The 17537-nt window shown below is 35.8% G+C and overlaps 1 pseudogene; it reads left to right on the forward strand.

Moving 5' to 3' along the window:
• Positions 1-16664: 16664 nt before the first annotated feature.
• On the forward strand, positions 16665-17537 carry LOC126618211 (protein ORANGE-GREEN, chloroplastic-like; annotated as a pseudogene).

A 17537-nucleotide genomic window follows, 5' to 3' on the forward strand; every position in this document is an offset into this window, starting at 1 on the left:
CACCACCACCTACCAATATAAATCCTATCATCTTACACCACCATATATTGTTACCACCACACCATGCCCGCCACCACTACTACCAAAACCACAATTGCCACTACCATCGTTGCCATGACCACCATAAACACAACCACCACCACTGCCACCACAATCGCCACCATCGTCGTTGTCGCCGACCCTACCACCATTGTTACCTCTACAACCTTGTAGCCTAACCTCCACACCCCTTTGTTGGGACCACTACCATCACAACTATTGCCTATGCCACCGTTGTTATCGTCATAGCTTACACTATCATGTCCATTTTTATCATTATATATACAGTTATGTCACTTTTACATTAAAATTTACCATACGCTTTACACAGTTTTTTATGCTCATAACATTTTTTTTAAATGAAGTTTATCAAACGCTAAACTACTTTATTTTACAGCTGATTATTCTTAAAGCACATCAAAAACCGTTTTTAAAAAAAAAAGCACAACAATCCAGAATTGACCCTAAATGGGCCATAAACTTGTAATGTAACTACTAAACTTGTAATGTAACTACGGGCCATAAGATAAAATGTGTGTGTATATGTACACACTAATTAGCCAATTTAGCCTAATGCCTTAAACTTTTTGCATTGGATACTAAAGAGAGTGGGATATTATTTGTCTAGAATTGTCAACTAGAGGCAGTTATGGCAGGAATATTCCTAATTATAATCAGTGAAGCATGCGACGGGTAGACGTAGCACAATTTTTGCCACGGACCTCCAAAGTCCATGGATCAAATGATCCAAACTCTTAAAATTTGATTCAACGATAAAAAACAAAGAACTTAGTAAAAAAAATTAAAAGTTATAATAATTTTTTACCGTTAGATCAAATTTCAAGGATCCAAATCACTTGATTCGTAGGATTTGAAGAAAGAGATCCGGCCTTTTGCCACAACTATAGTGAGCTGCATATGTCAGAGAAAAGTATGGCACACATGGAGAAACAAGGTGGCGTCTGCATTAGTCACTTGCAAATATATATTAGTCAAAGTAAGTACATAGATAATCCTTAATTAAATCTAGAAGATTAACGGGATTTCTGTATGCAAGTGGATATTTAGGAATGAGAATCCTCTCCGGATCTTCTTTGAGAGAATTTCCGGGATCCTCTAATCACGTATGTTCATCGTACATTATGCGGTAAAAAATTATTGTAGTTTTTTATATTTAAAATTAAATATAAATAATACATGTTGAAAATTGACTGCACGATATATGATAAACGAACGTGATTGGATGATCCTTAAGATCCTCAAAAGGAGAATCCGAAGAAAATCCTTGTTCGATATTTAGACCAAGCAGTCCACGTACCCCATCATGTGCATTGTAGAACAATTGCATATTTAATTCTTTAATTATATATGTTCTGTAAAATAGCTTTGCTTGTTTGCGTTATGAAGCTACAATTCTAGCGCCAAAATCACAATTAAATAGAATTATTTTGTTGAAAATCACGATGTATTTCTGGGATTTTCCTAAATAAATAAACTAAGTTATCCGTGCATGTTAGTTACATCATTGATTTAAACAAGTCTCTTTGGTGGGTACGTAACTTGTTTTTAGTCCAAATTTCTCACTCGGAATTACTAATCTTTCATATCAGCTTGCCAGATCATAACTACTCAAAGTATTTTATTAACAACTCGATTAGATCTCCAAAAAAATATTAAAAACACCAAGAGGCTATTGCATATTTTTATACCTTTTCAACGGTTTTTCTGTTATAGTCAGAGAGTGGGTTTTATCATGAACAATATTGTTAATTTGTATTTTTGCTGTCAGACCCTGTTCAAAATTAATTTCATCTGTAACGAAAACCAATCAATTGGTATCTAAACAAATACTAATTAGTTAAAATAGTTATTATGAACATGTGCGGTTCAAATTGTACAAAAAATTTTGTACTTTAGTTTTGAACTTACTGCTATAAAATTTAAGATCAATTTTCTTGAGTACTTGGACTCGCTCGGCACACATGTGATTGTTAATTTGAACCAATAATTATGTTAGGTTAAATTTAACGATGAAATATATGTCGATACTGATTTCTCGTAGGTACTAGTTAAAGAAAAATGGCAGATTAAGTGGCAAGGGAGGCTAATCAGAAACAGATAAATTAAAAGCAAGTGGGTTAACCATCGAGTCCCACATGGTCTCAGAACAAGAAACACTGAAACTCTGGAAAATTCTGACCATAATCCCTCTCTCTCTCTCTCTCTCCCCCTCCCTCCATCCCACACCCATACAAAATTTGAGTGCACCCAAGTGAACACTCGAAGCTTGCCCAGTTGCTGCAGCTTCTTTTTCGGCGTGCAACGAGGGCCGAGCCTTATAAGCTGCTCCATCTCTCTCTCTCTTTAAAACAATTCATGTGCTATGTATCTCTGTAATTCTATCTTCCAGAGGTCCAGATGTCACGTTTTCCTAGACCATCACTCACATGCCAATGTATGCATAAAGCAAGGCACTTCAGACTTCTCCTTAATCTTACCTTCTTCCAAAATATTTCATGTCTCTCCGGTCCACTTGCAAAATTAATTTACTTCTTTTCTTCTTGCCTCTCTAAACACCCAAACACATAAACTAATAGCTAGTCAACCAATTACTATTGACACTCCAAAAATTTCATTTTTATTCTAAATGTTTTATAATTAGAAAGAAAATATATTTGCGATGAGTGTAGAATGAGATTTTTGAAATACTAATAACAATTTTCTATCTATATATGTATATATTATAAATTATATGATTGATTGTGGCTCAATCAAAAGACCCCTGTATTTATCCTTTTTAAGATTTTCATTATTCCAATTTTGAAATATTTGAAGTCGCACAAATAATTTTGTGCACACTGCACTCATTGAAACCCTAAATTAGTAGCAGCCGCATACGTCCACATTATAAGCCTAACCCTAGAGACCAAGTTTCAAAGTTCTACGAGTATTGTAACTTACAATCATCATGGATTGCAATAACTCTTAGCAGTCGTAGTCCAAATAATAGATCAATTCCACGTAAATTATTTTTCGTGGCTGAGATTGTGTAGGATGCCAGACTCCAGAATGAATCCGCGTTGTGCTGAGTGGAAGATCAAGGGTGGCCCTACACCAACATAGGCTGCTGCATGGTTCAATTTCAAAGTGTTCAAATCAGACTAATCAGTGACATGTAGATTATTTTGTTATGTGGAAGCAATGGTTGCATGGTTTGAATAGAAGCACCATTTGTAGATATCACCAGCCTCAATGGCTCGATGCTTCACAGCTGCTTTCAGCCTTCACAGCCACACAAGGTTTTCTCATGAATTCGTAGCGACTCCCGGTGGCCTGGTCTCTATTTGGGGTTACACCGATGGACCCCCAATAGAGTTAAGTGACTGTGATGGCCTAACTGTGCTGTAGTGGCTAAAGTTTATTAAGGTTTAATGTATGTAGGCCAACTTCTAGGCTGGGATATATATGGTGGTCACATATATACTGACAGTTCTTTGATAGAAACAACATTAATTGATCTACTTGTCCTGCACAATATTATTACGGTAAAGTTCTTCACCATTACTTGTTAACCAAACAAAGGACGAGGACAAACAATAATTACAAACCGCAAATCCTATTCTAATTTAAAACATCAAATTGCTAACTTTTCCAGCATTTCTATAAAGGATATTTAGATTAAGGGGATTTTAGAGATAAGAGCTTATTAAAGATGATTTTTAGAATATAACCAGAAGGTTTTCAATATCTAAAAAAAATCCTTCATTTTAATGCACCATTATATGTCATTTATAATAAAACCACAAGTTTTACTACCATTTACAAGAATGCCATCGTTATTGTCTACAATGTAACCTCCACCATCAAAATTAAAAAAAAAATGTAACGGTTACATCATTATCACCCATAAAAATAACCTCCATCTTCATTGTCCAAAAAATGTCATCTTTATTGTCTATAACTACCTACTTTTTGTTTTTGTTTTTTGTATTCATTCAAATTTTATACTGTGTGGAGAATGCACTAATTTATGTCCGATAGTTTCAGTACGGTCAATTAGGTACATTATATAGTTTAGGTCCGATAGATACGGTACGATCAATTTGTTATGATTTGTATTTTTTATGTTTTAGTTCACTAGGTCTGATAAATTAGGTACGTTATATAGTTTAGGCCCGATCAATTTGGTACAGTCAATTAGGTTGTGATTTCACATTCTATTTTCTCTATTTGTATTGTATTTTTCATTTTTCTTTAGATTCACCGTCAATTTGGCATCCAAAAGCCCCTTTTTCCTTCTTTCTTCCGAAGACAACGAGATTTTTGGTTTCCGAGTTTTCTGGCTTTTTTTTGTTTGATCATGGTTTCTGAGTTTTCTGGGTTCTTTAATTGGAATAACACATGGAGGTTTATGGTAATGTTTTTGTTATTACGAACATGTTAATTATGGATCTACTTACTTAAGCATTCTTGGAAAGTTAATTATATATTTGTTTCTCTAATTGGTTTTGAGGGAGTAATAAGGGTAAATAGGGAAACTAAAAATTCAATAAATTTATAAAAAAAAAAAAATCATTAAATATGATTGGAATATTATAATATGATATGGAGGACTATTTTTAGTTTTTTATTTTACATACTTTATTATTAAAAAAGTAATCGTATTTAAGAATTAAAATGAAATTTTCTAAAATGAAAATTAAATTTAAATTTAAATGTAATTAATACATTAAAATAGAAATGAAAAGATAATAAAACATCAAAATATAACTAATAAATTAATCGCGCCCCATATGTGTGCGTCAATTTTCGCATGCCGCATGTGCATGTATCTACTTTTAGGGTCTAAACACATGAACGATTGAAAATTACTCTCACATTACTCAAGTATAGATTGACGCAAGAAAAAAATTACGTATAGAGGCGTGAGGATAAATGCTCTTCTTACGAACAGAGCTACAAACTTCTGACGTTACTTATTTAGGTCTTACGCTCACTGTTCATAGGATAACATGAAAGGAAGAAGAAGAAAGAATAAAAATAAATAAAAAGATGAGACGAGGATTTAGGTGGTTGACCAGTAGTGGGAACTCTAGAGGTAGAGGAAAAAGGTATGAAGGCAGATTGTCTGCTCTCTTGTTTGGGTGCTCTTTCCATCTCTTTCTATTTATGCGATTATGGTTAAGTTACGTCAACATTTTATATTCTTATTTATTTTTGTCTTATTATCTCTATAAAAAAATAATATAAAATGTTGAGATACTTAACCGTGATCGCACAAAATAGGAGGGGATGAAAATGACATCAAAACCAGGAGGGCAGACAATCTACCTCCAAAAGGTATCGTCTTCCACGTTCCAATAAAGTATAACTTTAGTTTCTAAAATTACGGCTTCTAAAGTTGTTCTCCATTAGCTGCACTTACGTTACACTACATGTGTTACAGCTAACAGCAATCCAGAAGAGTATAGATTACTAGGAGACCGTGACTTCACGGAATCGAATGTGGTATCAAATTACTCTTTGCAGGTTTGGATCTTGAATCAAAATTATAGTGAACTTAGATAGAAAGCAGGCATGAGGCTGGTGAACTTAAGTACTCCACTGGTACGAGGTCGAAAATCGAGAGATAATTAAGGAGAAAGTCAAATGTCAATATGATTTTACTAGAAATTTTAAATTAATCTGGAGTCGTTAAATTATATTCTACTTGTTGTACTTGTAATTCGTAAACAACTCTTGCTTCAAATTGGTGAAATCCACAACAGGTTTTGTCGGTGTTATATTGACATTGAAATGCACAATGGTGACACAACTGACGCCACCACCACAGTTCGTGGAGCAATCCAAGCAATTCAGGCACTGGCGGCTGGCACCACTATTAACTAGTTGTCTAATTTTATGTTTCTTACTTTCACCACATCCATAAGCATTTTTATGTGCTTTAACACGGATTAATTAACTAATTTATGTTATAATTAATAACGTAGAGATATTGTCGCTATCCGGCACTTGCTAGGTTATTGATGAAGATCAGATACCATAATGAATTGAAAATTAAGTTGATAGGCGCAAATTGGGCAGTAAAAATAAATCTTTGCAGATTTGAGTTCTAGTGTTTGAGTTCTAAGAGAACAAAGATATGGATCAAACGGCCTCGTTTTGCCGTGATATATGGTTCCTTTTGACCAATGAATTTTTTTTTTATCGTTTATAGTGTTTTACTGGGGTTTTAAGTTTTAAGAAAATTTTCAAAATTTTTTTAGTTGTTTAATTCTATTTCTATTTGGACTCCTATTGCATTTAGGAAATTATTAAAAAAAAATGTTCAGGCTTTAGGTTTTTTTTCCGACCAAAAAATTATACTATCAAGGGAAAATTTTTGAAATGTCATATGAACTTGTACATATTTTTCAATTTATCATATAAACTAATTTTAAGCAATTTGTCATACCAACTTTCCGAAATCATCAATTTGTCATCTCACCCTAACTCCGTTAAGTTTACCATCCAAAATAAGACATGTGCAAGGCACATGACTTGTGTTCAAGGTTATTTCTGTCATTTAAGATCTTTTTACAAGTTGTTTACTTTTCTTTAGTAAAACCCTTAAATTTTGTGTTTGAGAGTATTCATTCGGATCATTGTGTTCAAGCAATGCATATGCATCTACAACTCCATTTCCGGCACCAAACATCAACTCGTTTCTCATATTACAGAGCGCATATAAAATTTGATTTTATGACATGCTAAATTGCATACGCTAGAATTGTTTTGATCGAATGCAACTTAATAGAAGGAAGTGAGATGTTAAAGTGAAATAAATAACCTTGAACACAAGTCATCTGCGATGCATATGACTTATTTTGGATGGAAAACTTAACGGAGTTAGGGTGAGATGACAAATTGATGATTTCGGAAAGTTGGTATGACAAAGACAAATTGAAAAATGGGTACAAGTTCATATGACATTTCAAAAAAAATCCCTATTATCAATTAACAAACTTTGAGGTTTTTCTAAACTTTATAGTGAAATTCAATTTACTTATTCTTTGAGATTATCGTTGAATAATATTTTCTATATTACAAACTTTAATTATTTATATTTCCTCAAATGCAGGGATGAAAGTTGATCAAATTCGTCTCTCTTGACGAGCATAGATTTTGTTAGCAGATATGATTATTTTGTAGTATTATTGGTCGGAACGCGTTCAACATTTGCTATGATTTATATGAATCACGCACTTACCTTTTAGTCCATATGACCCATTTGTATGAGCTTCTTGTTCACCCAAGGACAATGAGCACATAAAGATCACACACAAAAATGCTTCTTCTACTAATTACATGTCATAATTGAAATATTCATTTTGTCATTAAATTGCATTACCATGTCTTTTAAAAGTAGTCCTTTCGTGGCAACAGCCAGCCAGCAGGCGTTGGAGATAAATCATGTCCTCCTTGGGTTCTTCCTACCCCCACCCGTCCAAAAGATTCTAAAAGATGGTTGTTAGGAGAATAAATAAAAGGAAAGGCTTTAAAGGAGAGAAGAGAAGCCATCCTACCTCCCCCTTTCACTTCATGTATTTTCTTACTTATCCAAACGAAGTTCCTCTGACAAATTGTTCTAACAAAACCTAAGTAACACCTTTTTGGATATGGAAACCCACAAGCTTCGCCCTTTCCGCTCCACTGAGCCAGCAGCAGCACTAGTGTGTTGAGTGTCCTCTTTCTATCAATCTTTTCTTTGTTTGTGTGTTCATAATTTGTTCATATCATCATATGATTTTGCACATCTTGTTGTGGTTTGATCGATTAAGATGATATTCCACTGAATAATCGTACGTCATGCGGATGCATACATACGAGAGAGCGTGGCATATATTTTTTAAGAATTTGGACCCCATTGATGATGCGTGATAGACAAGGATATTGAAGTTGTCATATAGGGTGCATTTTTGCTCACCTATATTAACTATGTTGTATGCTCACCACACACTTTTTAGGCTGTCATGTGTCATCTCACTCAACCATGGTTAACTTTTGTAATTTATTTTTTAAAAATTCAAAAATTAAAAACTAAACATAAATAAAATATAAAAAAACCCAACAGTCGCCAAAGCAACCGTGCCTCAGCGCTGACCAACGCTTCATCTCTCTCGCTCCCTTTTTCAATGTGTCCCCTCTTTCTTCTCCATTGTTGTTTATTGCATCTTCACCAACGACGGCTCCACTTGGAGCCATCATGATCAAGTTGTACAAAGAGATGATAGGATCACAAATCTCAGGACCCTATTCAACCTACAAGCAGCAATAGAAATGGCTATGGAAGAAGATGAAGTAGAAGCACATCGTGTTCGAGAACCACAGTGAATCCTGCCTCTCTCCCACCTCCAAGACATCATTTGGGGCTTGGTGGGCAAACCTTCCCTCAATTTTGCTTTTTTATTTTCTGGGTTTTGGGGCTGAGGGAAGGTGGAACAATGTCGATGCGGCGGAGGGACGAGGAGAGATGGGAGGAAGGAGGAAGATAGGGATGAAACTGTTGAGATAAAAATATTAATTACAAATTAAAAGGTAAATGCTAAAATGATGATTAAAGCATTATAATAATAAAATATTAATAATAAATGAAAATTTTAATCAAGGTCAAGTAAGATGACACATGGCAATTTTAGAGATGTGTGGTGAGCATACATCACAGTTAATGTGGGTGAGCAAAAATGTACCTGAAAATATAAAGCAACCTAAACACAACATTCCAATTTGCATATACAAAGTCTTAATGTAATGAATGTCTTCAAGCATGCTGCAATCAAATTAATTATCTGCTAGTTCCTCTTGGTTTCCTTGTACAATTATTTTATCATATATCAAACATAAATGACGTGATGTTCTATTTTTTTCTCTGGCCAATAAAACGAAAGAAAACCATATATATGATGAATTGAAAAGAGATCCAATTTGACCTAAATGACTCCTAACTTGAATTTTTAGTCTAATACTAAGTTATTTTTAAGGTTGGAATAGGGTTTAAGTTTCTTTATTAAACACAGATTTTTAGTTAGTTGAGCAATTTATTATAGTCAATTAGGATACAATAAAAAGAGTGCTGGGAGGTTAATCATGTTGGATGATTGCTTTTGTGAGAAATGATAAGCGCATCATTTTTCTCTTTATCCACACTCTTTTTGGTTTCTAGCAATCATATTGAATAAATCATACGAAAATAATGAATAAAATTAAATAAAAATATGTAGCATAAGAAAAAGAGTGCGTAGTTGTCATTTTCTCGTTTCAGTACTAATATTAGATTCCTCTTGAATTTTTTGTCTAAGTGACTTGATTGATTTATAATATTGGTGTCTTATGCTGATTTGTCTTAATTAGCTACTACATGCATGCATTTTCATGTAACACCAAACACAACTTTGCTTGCTAATGGAAAAAGGTTCACATTTCATATCAAGAAGAGAAGTCTCACTACTTTTAAGTACACCCAACATTTGCTTGCAAGTCACACATGCATTGCAGCTAGTGGAGGATCTTTGACCGTTTAACGTTTAATTTGTTTAAATATCAACATAATTAAGAATGACAATGTTTAGCAATTGCGGTCATGTCAGTCCTATGATCCATAGCATGACAATATCACAGACATATACCAAATTGGTATAGTTTATGTTCTCAATTAGGACTATATTTGTATATGTTAAAATAATTTTAGAGCTTGCAATAAGATCGTCAAGAAGATTCGCCACGTTTAATTAGAAAAGAAAATGAGTCCATTTCACATGGGAGTATCAAGCGTTTCCTCTGGGTTCTCAGTAATCATTTCACATGTTTTAGAAAAAAAATGAAAGAACCAAATATTAGTTCACCGATGAGAACATGAATTAAAATAAATTATAAGCCTAGCTAGGTTATAGTTTAAATCCGATTCTGTAAATTAATATTCTCCCAATTCTTGTGGAATAGGCCCTGTATTAGAGGCTTTAAAACATGATCCATGCATGTGGTTTATGTTGAGAATGAGTTCCACATTGATGGGAGAAGGAACCTTGCATGAACTTATAAGAGGTTGGGTTACTTCTCATATTGCTAATTGATTTTATAGTAGAAACTCAACTTTCTTCATGGTATCAAAGCAGGTTGTCCCACATGTGAAGCCAAATGGCCACACGCGCTCCACGTCACCCTATTGTGTCGTCCACGTGTTAGGCTTGAAAATTAGCCACACATGAGGGACGTGTTGAGAATGAGTCTTACATTGATGGGAGGAGAGACCTTTCATGGGTTTATAAGAGGTTGGGCTACTCTCCATATTGTCAATTAGTTTTATGGTAGAACCTCAACTTTCTTTACCAATTAGTTTTATGATGGAACTTCAACTTTCTTCAGTTTAGACTGTACGTATTATCAGCATAATCATACAAGAAATGCTGGTGTAAAATTAAAATAGCCCAGAAAATTAATTACGGAAAACAAAGGACAATGATGTTTAGTTATTTTTAACCTAGTTTCCATTTAAAAGATGTACAGATACTAGGTTAGGCAAATCCATTATCCCCTTATTAAGAAATTGGGAAAGAGAACTTGTACACACCATCTAATAGCATAGTCTGTTTTATCTGACTCTCAAGATTACCTTAAAATTTTTGCTAGCGACTGTTGTTATGCGCGTGAGTGACTCTAGTATCTAAGGATTATAGAATCTGAGACCACACTTGCGTGAAGAGATAGAAGTGAGAGTCATCAACTTGCGTGGACCGGCGTCCCAACCACTCTTTATGATAATGGATATGAAATTTGAAACTCACTTCATAGGTTAAATTTAATTTATCTTCTTCAACTTAATTTTGAATTGGGCACATGAATGTGAATTCAATCAAATTCTAAATTGGAATTGACTCTCAGTCATTCCTAAAAGGGTGAAATTTGGAGCAGCAAGTAGGGATTATCTTGTTAGGTAGTCATTTATGGTGTTGAAGTTGATGGTATTGGTATGAGTCGTATAGATATGTGAGGAACGAGGGACCAAAGACTTGACAATTTGGTACAAATAATATATGGTGGCCTCAATATTTTCATGAGAGGTCTGTTTCTTTAGAGGGGTCCATACTTATATATATATGGTTATCCGAATTCGCTTTATCCGTGTGGTCATTCATCATCAATTATTAAAGCGTAATATTCTTCTTAAACTTTGGATCCCAAACCTTACCAACGTACACTACTTCATAAACCACATCTTAGCTCGACTATATATCACTTGCTCAATTAATACATTCCAAGCCGTGCTTACTTATTCAGCATATTTGTTTTGGGAGAAAACAAATTCATTCAATAGTTCTTGTTTATGAAACCCTTGATCTCAGAAATTCCCTCGTTCCGGCATACAAACTAAAATTAAGTGTCACTAAACCAAGTAAACAATGACGCTTAATTGATAATTTGATTACATCTAAGTAAGAGTTCGTGACCATTAAAAACACAATTCAGCGTCGTAATTATGATATATAAACATTATCTGGAAAAGTTGAATCTGTCAATCCAGCAATGATGTGGAAGTTCTATCACTTTAAAAGCAAGCTATCATGGTAGAAATTTCATTAATATAGTCGATCAATCACGTAGTCTCTTAATTATTTTTTTGAACAATCACAAAGTCTTCACGCAATATAGGTTGTTAAGGAAGTGTCTCATCTAAAAGTTATTCCACAAATGTTTCGAGAAATATATGAAATCATAGATTGGACAAAGATAAATTCATGTATGCATGCAAGGTACATATGATCCATATTCCTTTAAAATGGACATAAATTCATGTTGTGCTTATTTAATTTGGTCTGTCAGCATATGATGATTGGGGAGATTAAATTAGAAAATAAAATGGACATAAATTAGCACTGTAATTTTGGTTTAATTATACTCCATTTGTTTAATTAATGCTCAAATTAATAAACCATTATTAACCTGCTTTTAGGTGCTGTGGACTATGGGATCCGCTAATTATAACTTCTATGAATAGCACAACAAATGGAATGTTAAAAAAAGGAGTCACTTCTTAATACATTAATCGAGAGATCCATGAATAAAATGGAGTAGGATTTTCTCCCCTCATATTAGTCATCTCCTTCCATTCCCTCCTCTCACATTCTTCTTTTTGTCTTATTCTCTATATAAAAAATTCAAAACAAGATGTAGACGTGACGTAATCATAACTGTTTAAATAGGAGAGGATGGAAGGGGAATGAGATTAGGAGGGGAGAGAATCCAACTCCAAATAAAATACAAGGATCATATACAAACTACAAAAATGAGTTATCCATTTTTGAACTCTCCAAAATACACAATGTTTTTCTTTTTCATAAGAACAGATTGCGTTAAGGGTAGCAATTTTTACACTCTTTAATTCTTTTTACTGTTTGAACTTCAAGTTAAATATCTTGTAAACTTTTATGAACTTGCGTACAAAATTCTACAATAGTGCACCAGCCTTTTACTAATTATAGATGGAGGAGTATCTAACCAAGTACAATCATTACCACAATGGAGAGCAAAACGAGTTAATCGATGAGCAACTGAGTTAGCTTGGCGACTGATGTGGGCAACACAAGCTTCAACGACCATAGACAGCAGGTGCTTTACATCTTCTATAATAGGTCTCATGTGCGACATATTAGTAGAAGAGTCCTGCAACACCGAGACGATCTGAAGCGAATCATTCTCGAAGTCGATCATATTTAAGCCTTATTCAACCGCAGTCTCAAGCCTAACTCTAATTGCCAGCGCCTCCACTTGGATAGGAAAGCAAACATCTTCAAATATTCTAGAGACAACACCCAAACATTTCCCCTCCGAGTCCCTAAAAACCACCCGTACACCGCCTACCTTGTTTTACTTATTGACACAACGGAAGTTACAAGAAAATGGATCACGAACGGTCACCCTTAGATAGAATCTGGAACACCAGAAGCTTGGGAGAATTAATCTCGATTTTTATTCAATGGGGAATCAAAAGCCCCTAACAATACGCCAAGAAGGTGTATTTATAGTGTGAAATCCCTGTTGGAAGTATGCCCACAAAGCCACTCATTTGATGTAATAGCTTTTGGAATACTTATTGTATTAAACTTTTATATGTTTAATGAAGGGCAAAGCTTATTGTTAATCACTATTTATTGTATCATGTGTTTAAGCAATAAGGGAATCCAAGGAATGTATTTGTTCTAAGAGAGAAGTGATCTAATGAGTTAGATTATCGAGACCTCTCTCTTATGTTCATTCCTAAAACGTTCCTAGCCATAGGATTGCCAATTGGGCATTGACAATCCGCTAAGGTTAGTATGTGTTATGTTGACTCAAACGTGAGTGTGAACTAGTCTCAAGTCATTTGGTGTTGGACACTGAGACAAACACATAGGTGCTCGAAAAGTAATCGAGTACACTGAACGTCGATCAAAAGAGAGTTCGAACATACATGTCATGTATGAACTCTAAAGTTGCAATATGCAAAGTAGTCCTTTGACCTGAGGCATCATAGATGTCTAATGGTTAGGTCCTTGATCTTTGATCATGTCAATGGCATTCCTTCGGATTGTCCACGGCATTGTTGGGGTCAAGCTATCTAGTCATGTAGGCATATGAATGCACAACAAGGGATCTCTAACCTTCCATGGTGGAAGGAGAATACTCTAAGATATGATTCTAAAGTCTTTGGCCAAAGCATATGAATATGACTTAGGAAGTTTGTTCCAAATCATATTCAAAGGAATCATATATGAAAGTATCACATTGGATAGTAGACATGAAACAAACTATCACTTAAACAATGTGATTAAGAGTATTGTATTAGAGAAGGACCGTATTGCATTGTAGTTGTAACTGGATAGGTTCTCCAACCAATTCTACTTAGCTTGGGTAACCATGATATGCTGCTAGGTGTCACTCATGGTTTGTGGAAGCCCTGAAGATTAGCAAGCACTAATCTTAAGGGAGAATTGAAATGTGGTTTCAATTCACAATCGATCGTTAAGAGTAACATCGCCCACTGCCTCGCTAATTGGAACCTAATGGATCGCACACCACATAAGGATGTTAGTGAAGAAATTATATGAAATGGATAAGCAATTAAATGGTTTAATTGAAGAATGGTCAAGATTAATTAATTAGTTAATTAATTATACGAAAGGTTCGTATTGGGCTTATATGTTGGTTTTGGGTTTCGGGGCCCAAAAGTGTTTTGGTCCACAAGGCCCATTATGTTTAAGTTGTATGACAACTAAAACAAAATGGACAAATTAGCCCAATAACAAGGAGAGGCCGGCCATTAGGGTGAATGGGCAAGCTTGCTTAATTACAAGTTTGCCACTCACCAAAGAAAATGTTATAAAAGCAACTTTATAGCAATTTTCTCATTAGGGTTTTCTAATAGAAATTGGGTGAAACATTTTCTCTCTTTTTCTACATAGAGGCCGGCCACTTAGAGGATTTTTACTAGCATCTAAAATCTCTCTAAGTCATCCATATACTAGGCTTTGAAAGTCATGGGTTTTATGAATTGTTTTTGGATGCATGCCTACTTTAAAGTGTTAATAGCTTGCATATGTATTCAAATGTTCATACTTGTTCTTAGTTAGCTTGATGAAGTCCACTACATGCTTGGTGGATAATAGTATACATTAGGGAGAAAAAAGACTTACCAGTTGCACTGTGAACAACACTGTTGTAGGCAAATTCAATTTGAGGAAGAGCTAGGTCCCACTATTTTGGCTTGTCGCCACAAACACTACGAACCATGTTACCCAAGGTGCTGTTTATAACCTCAGTTTGACCATTCGTCTGTGGGTGAGCCATAATACTACGCCGCAAATCGATACCAAATAATTTCCACAAGGTAATCCAAAAATGACTAAGAAATTTTGAATCACAGTCAGAAGTAATAGACTGTGGCACTCCATGGAGTCGCACAATGTCGCGAAAGAAAAGTTGAGCGATGTAGACAATGTCGGAGGTTTTTCGACAGGCAATAAAGTGAGTCATTTTTTTAGTAACGATCAACCACCATAAAGATAGAGTCAATGCCCCTCTAGGTGTGAGAGAGTCCCAACACGAAGTTCATAGAGAGGTCTAGCCATATATCTTTAGGAATAGGCAAAGGCATATAAAGATCGGTGTTTTGAGACTGACCTTTAGAAGTTTGGCAAACATAGCACCTGCGAACAAGATTGCTCGCATCTTTCTTGAGTTGAGGCTAATAGTGCCGTGCAATCAAGCTCGTGATCGTTTTGTCTCACCCCAAATGTCTGCTTAAATCACCACCATGCAAATCACGGATGAGTTTTTCTCGCAAGGAGCATCGTGGGATACACAAAGCGTTGCCGCGAAAGAGAAAACCATCTGATAAATGGTGATCTGAAATGGGTTGATTGCATAGACAAGAAGCCCAAATACTTTTGAAGTCCTAATCACCTTCATACATTTCGGCCAGAAACTCAAACCCTACAATTTCTTGTTGTAATGTTATTATAAGTTGTGCCCGTCGACTCAATGCATCGGCCACTCAATTCTTGACTCCAGACTTGTGTTTAATAACAAAAAGAAACTTCTGGAGATAAATCATCCACCGCATATACATCTTGTCTACACTCTTCTGACTGTTAACCTTGTTTATACCATACTTAGGGCCTCCGTATTTAGACCTCATATAAATACTCGGATGACTTAAATGTAATTATGTAATAAAGGAAGGGGCAAATATGTAATAAGTGAGGAGCCCTTATTCTATAAAAGGACCCATCACCCTCACAATTAGGAAAAGCCAATTCCTAGGCCCTCTCACCCCCTTTCAAAGCCCCACTCTCATTACAGAGGCTCTCACATTCTTTCCCTCACCTCTTAGATAAATACAATATCAGTGTGGACGTAGCCCAAACCTTGGGGTGAACTACGATACATCTTGTGTTATTTACATTTCATGCAGATTCACGGTCGGATTTACGTTATTCCAAGACCCTTCCGGTTTTGTGCATCAACATTTAGCGCCTTCTGTGGGAAACGACACAAAAAGCTATGTCGGTTCTCTTTCATTTTTTCACCTCCACCGTGAATCTGCAAAATCACAAAAACACAAACAGAGAAATTCCAAGATAATCTAGTGTCCTCAGAATCCCTACATCATCAAAACATTTCTCATCAGAATCTGCACTTGCTTTAGCTCCGTTCAAGTTGTTGCTCCGTTGGATGGCATCTTCTCCTCCAACGCCTCCCTCATTTCTCCTTCTACATTATACAGCGTCTCATCATCTTCTTCTCCTGGGGAAATCGAAAGCTGCTGCTCCCTAAAAAGCTTATGCGAAGTGAGCTTCCGTTTTCATTTTCCGCTTTGATATCTTTTTTTATCATACGGCACGAAACAGCCAAGGATCGTGCACGAAGTCCCCACCTCAGACAGAAGCTCAGGAGCTACTACTCGCATCTGAGGCACCACCAAACAGTGGAGCTCAAATGGATCTTCCCCTTCATATTCCTCACCACCCTGACGTCGTCCGACTGCACGCTGCTGCTCCCTTACTACTACTCCTAGTGTTAGATAAAGAGAGAGCTCTACTATTTGGTGTTTTACAAAGACAGAAAGAGATGCTCTGTTCCGGTCGACTTTTGGCCGTTTCTTTCCCGCTAAATCCTTACTGCCCGTACAAATTGCATAGCTCCAGCTGCTCCGAATTCAGCTACCCAAGAAGCCCCAAATCAACAAGCAGCTTCAAATGGAGATCCATGGCAATGGCGTCCGACCCCGACTCCTCCTCTTTCGGTCCTTCTGTCGACTCTGATCCTAATCCCGCCGGCGATACAAACCCCGCAGGATTTTGTATTATAGAGGGCCTGAAATGGTGCAGGACTTTGCCAAAATAGAGTTGCAGGAGATCAAAGATAATATTTGAAGCCGACGAAACAAGATTTTCTTGCATATGGAAGAGGTTCGCAGGTTGTGGATACAACAAAGGATTAAAAGCGCAGAGCTTGGAACGTTAGACCAAGAAAACGAACTTCCTAGTTTTCCGTCTTTCATTCCATTTTTGCCTCCCCTGAGTTCAGAAAACCTTAAGCAGTATTATGCAGTCTGTTATTCAATTATTGCCGGATTTATACTTTTCGGTGGCCTCATATCACCCTCTCTGGAGTTGAAGCTGGGGATAGGAGGTACATCATATAAAGATTTTATAGTAAATATGCATCTGCCGTTGCACTTGAGCCAAGTTGATCCCATTGTGGCGTTGTTCTCAGGATGAGCAGTTGGAGTGATCTCAGCATTGATGGTAGTTGAAATAAACAATGTGAAACAGCAGGAGAAAAAAAGATGAAAATATTGTATTGGAACTGGATATCTTGCTTGTGCTCGCTGCTCAAGCACTGGAACTCTTGTTCTTACTGCACTAGTATCAGCAGTTAATGGCAGAAGACAGAGACGCAGTGGAAAGCAAAAGGAAAAGTGA

The sequence above is a fragment of the Malus sylvestris genome, chromosome 4 (assembly GCF_916048215.2).
Source record: "Malus sylvestris chromosome 4, drMalSylv7.2, whole genome shotgun sequence".
Taxonomy (NCBI): domain Eukaryota; kingdom Viridiplantae; phylum Streptophyta; class Magnoliopsida; order Rosales; family Rosaceae; genus Malus; species Malus sylvestris.